Source organism: Microcebus murinus, unplaced genomic scaffold, assembly GCF_040939455.1.
Source record: "Microcebus murinus isolate Inina unplaced genomic scaffold, M.murinus_Inina_mat1.0 scaf045_hap2_Mmur4.0, whole genome shotgun sequence".
NCBI classification, from domain to species: Eukaryota; Metazoa; Chordata; class Mammalia; order Primates; family Cheirogaleidae; genus Microcebus; species Microcebus murinus.
This window is the reverse complement of record NW_027438991.1, coordinates 1-4,468: the sequence shown is the minus strand read 5'-3', so window position 1 is coordinate 4,468 and position 4,468 is coordinate 1. Positions and strand designations below refer to the sequence as shown.

Genomic DNA, 4,468 nt, shown 5'->3' with positions numbered 1-4,468 from the left:
TAATCGCCGATTTTTAGCGAGTCCACACGCCAGGGTGGTTGGGGTCCAGTGCAGCCCCGGCCAGGCCCAGGCCCCTTGGACTGGGCCACAGGAGGACACAGAGGAGGGTCCCGGCCCCCACGGTAGGTAGAGGTGCGGGCAGTTCTCCAAGGGCTTGGGTGTTTTCCAGAGGGGAGGAGGATGGAGGGGACTGATTTCTTCAGCGCCCCACAAACCACGCCACCCCACCCCACCCATGGGACACATCGAAGAGAGAGAGAGAGAGAGAGAGAGAGAGGAGAGAGAGGAGAGAGAGAGAGAGAGAGAGAGAGAGACGCCCATACACTGGCTCCCTCCCCCGTGCGCTGTGCCCCCAGCCCTGGCCCGGGGGAAAGGCGGCCGCCAGGGCCACAGGGTGGGGGGCGCAGGTGAAAGGCGTTGTGGGGGAGGGCGCCCCTGGCTGGGGTCAAAAGGGCGAGCGCCCCGCCCCTCCCGCCCGTGCGCTGGGGGTGGGGGGCGGGGAGGTGAAGGAGGCCAGGCAAGGAGAGGAAGGGGGCTTGAAGGTCTCCACCTTGGCGGGTCCAGCCGTGGAGGCGCATCTTGTGTGAGTGTGAGTGAGTGAGTGAGTGTGAGTGTGTGTGTATACAGAGACAGCCCCCAACCCCGGCCCGCCCCGCCTGTCACCCCGTCCCTCGGAGCCCGCGGGACCCGGCCGGCGAACTCAACAGGCCCCCGACCCGGCGCGGGGCCTGGGGCGGGGGGGAGGAGGCGGCGGGGAAGCGCAGAGAGGCTCGGCTTCTTGAGCGGGGCAGGGCGCGCCCTCCGCCGTCCACGGCCACACCACCCCGAACGCGCCCGATCCCGTCTGGTCTCGGAAGCTAAGCAGGCTCGGGCCTGGTTAGAACTTGGATGGGAGACCGCCCGGGAATACCGGGTGCCGTAGGCTTCTTCTTTTTTTTTTGCCTCTGGTTCTGTCGCGTTTCTGGGAGTGTGGGGGCGGCCCGGGGTGGGGGTGACCCCCACCCTCAGCGCCCGCCGCGGTGCCTGGCGCCCCAGCCCGCACCGTGGGGCCTCCTCTTGTCCGAGCCGCGACACCGCCGCCACGCGGCAGCATGCGTGGCTTCTGGACAGTCAGGTCTCAGACCAAAGGTCTGCTCTGTGGGAGCCGACACGCTGGAGGAAACCTTGAGAGTCTGAGAGGGGAGGGAGTTCCAGAAGAAGGCCAGGATGTCATTTTGAGGGAGTATGTGACCAGACGGTGGCACCTGATTGTTGGGGGATCCGGAGTCACACCCAGACCTGCTCCACAGGCCTCCTTTTACTTTTCTCTTCGGATTCATTTTTTTTTTTTTTTTTTTGAGACAGAGTCTCGGTTTGTTGCCCAGGCTAGAGTGAGTGCCGTGGCGTCAGCCTAGCTCACAGCAACTTCAAACTCCTGGGCTCCAGTGATCCTTCTGCCTCAGCCTCCCGGGTAGCTGGGACTGCAGGCATGCGCCACCATGCCCCGCTAATTTTTTTATATTATATATCAGTTGGCCAATTAATTCCTTTCTATTTATAGTAGAGACGGGGTCTCGCTCTTGCTCAGGCTGGTTTTGAACTCCTGACCTTGAGCAATCCGCCCGCCTCGGCCTCCCAAGAGCTAGGATTACAGGCGTGAGCCACAGCGCCCGGCCGGATTCATTATTTTTAAAAAGTGTCTCTTATCTCTATTATTGCATTTTTCTTTTCTCTCTCTTTTCAAGCAGATGATGGGGAGTCCAAGTATTAAGGTGACATGTGTTGCCCGTGCCCCCCTCCCCCCCCCCCGTGTTCTTATTCATTTACCTCTCATGTTGTTCCAGCATATTGGGGGGGCACCAATGTTAAGGTCGGGGTGCGTTGCCCTCTCCCAGCCTCCCCCCTCGGGTCAGAGCTTCAAGTGCGCCCATCCCCCAGTCGGTGCGTACCCACCTCCCATTCATAATGGATGTGTTATGCCCATCCCCTCCCCCCCACCCGCCCGGACACCCACCCGAAGAAGGTGATTCCTGTCGACACCCACCCGAAGAAGGTGATTCCTCTGTGTCCACTTAGGTGTCCATCGGTTCGTACCCATTTGCTGGTGAGCGCGAGCACGTGGTGCTCGTGTGTCCATTCTTGGGATACTTGGCTTACTGGAACGGGTTCCAGCTCTGGCCAGGAGAACCACGAGAGGTGCCCCCTCACCGCTGCTCCTCATAGCCGAATAGCACTCCGTGGTGTCCACGCGCCACATTTTATTTACCCACTCGTGGGTCGATGGGCACTCGGGTGGCTTCCAGGTCTTTGCGATTGTGACTTGTGCCCTGACACGAACCCTAACCCTTACCCAGCCCGTCTCCTCCACGGCCCCTGCCTGACTGACTCCTTCCCGCCCGGCCTATCACCTGTCACCGTCCTCGGCCCCTGCCTGACGGGGCTCCTCCGTCGCCTGGGCCTTCCAAGGGCTTGGTGTGGACGCTGGTTCCAGGACGCCCTCCCAGGAACCCGGTAGCAGGGCGGCCGCAGCGTCTCGCGCAACCCAACCGTCCGCCGGCTGGCCGCCATCGCTAAGTGGCCTGCGGGGGACGTGCTCCCGCTGTGCCGTGGGGGCCCAGCCTGGTGTCTTCTCTGAGGCCCCGCGGCTGCCGCTCCCCGCAAGGGGATAGCCGCGGAGGTGGGGACCGCCTCCTCATGGGGACGTACACCCAGCTCTCCACGTCGGATTCCGGGGCTCTCTGTCCTGCCAGAAGGCCCAGCTGGCCTGCGGGTCCTTAGAGTGGCAAAAACATCCGAAAACTGAGATGGAGGGTCCGGTGGGTGTCTGCACTTTTGTGCTGGGCACCCCAGGGAGGCCCGGGCGCTGGCTGGACAATGCGGTCTGCTGGGCTGGGGGGGGTTTGGAGGAGCAACTGATGCCCTTTGCACTTTGGGTAGCAAGTGTCTGAGGTGTCTCTGGGCCCTGTGCCATGTGGGGGCGGGGGCGGGGGCGGGGTGGGAGGAGGAGGAGGAGGAGGAGGAGGAGGAGGAGGAGGAGGAGGAGGAGGTGGGAAGGGCCGGGGCCTGCAGTCGTGTTCCCCGGGGTGGCACAGCATGTGGCTTCTTCCACAGGCTGCTTGGCCTGGGCTCCCTGCACCTGGGCCTTTGGAGGACTGGCCCTGTGCTTGCCAACACTTCCTGCAGGGACCCAGAGCTGGGAGGTTGCATCTCTCAGCCCTGGGTCGGGCAGAGCCCCAGCGGGCCATGCCCACAACCTCTCTCAGCAGGGGTCCCCCAGAAGGCTCCTTTGGGACCAGGATTCTCTTGCGGGTGACTCTTTAAGGTCTGGCCCCTGGATGGAGGGGCACCAGGAGTAGAGGAGCAGGAAGGGGAAGGGGGTGGCCATGCGAGGGGACACTTTCAGGCCAAGTCCCAGCTTCAGTCTGATCCTCCTGGGAACCCCGGGGTGGACATCACACCTCCTGGTTGCCCCGCTCTGAGACAAGGAGCCGGGCTTCGCATTCCCACAGCAGCCAGTCGTGGGCTGAGGACACCTGGGGCGTTGGGAACTCCCTGGCTTCTCCTTGGTTTAACATCTGGAGCTGCTTGTGAATTGTGCCGCCACACACACCCGAGTGCAGGTGTCTTCTGCACAGACTGGGGCCTCGCTCTTCTGAATGCCGCTAGCTCGCGACCCACCCACGGGTGAACCTGGTCAGGGTACTTTCTCTCAGGGGCAGACTCTGATCCGGGCGGGCTACCGGTGTCTCTGTTTGCTCCTTTCTTTCTTCCACTTTGGGAAAGGCTTCCTTACTGGGTGTGGAAATCTCCTATGCCTTTCCTCGCCTATTCTGTCAGCTCTAAAATTCTCTTTCGGTTGCCACCCTCACAGATGGATTAGGAAACTCTTTGCGGTGCACTCATTAGTGAAATGACCTCAATGACGCTGGAATCCAATATCTAATCGCCGATTTTTAGCGAGTCCACACGCCAGGGTGGTTGGGGTCCAGTGCAGCCCCGGCCAGGCCCAGGCCCCTTGGACTGGGCCACAGGAGGACACAGAGGAGGGTCCCGGCCCCCACGGTAGGTAGAGGTGCGGGCAGTTCTCCAAGGGCTTGGGTGTTTTCCAGAGGGAGGAGATGGAGGGGACTGATTTCTTCAGCGCCCCACAAACCACGCCACCCCACCCCACCCATGGGACACATCGAGAGAGAGAGAGAGAGAGAGAGAGAGAGAGAGAGAGAGAGAGAGAGAGAGAGAGAGAGAGAGAGAGACGCCCCATACACTGGCTCCCCTCCCCCGTGCGCTGTGCCCCAGCCCTGGCCCGGGGGAATAGGCGGCCGCAGGGCCACAGGGTGGGGGGCGCAGGTGAAAGGCGTTGTGGGGGAGGGCCGCCCCTGGCTGGGGTCAAAGGGCGAGCGCCCCGCCCCTCCCGCCCGTGCGCTGGGGGTGGGGGGCGGGGAGGTGAAGGAGGCCAGGCAAGGAGAGGAAGGGGGCTTGAAGGTCTCCA

General features: G+C 62.8%; 1 pseudogene; it reads left to right on the top strand.

Moving 5' to 3' along the window:
- Positions 1-806: 806 nt before the first annotated feature.
- LOC142868854 (uncharacterized) lies at positions 807-925 on the top strand (annotated as a pseudogene).
- The last annotated feature ends 3,543 nt before the right edge of the window (positions 926-4,468 follow it).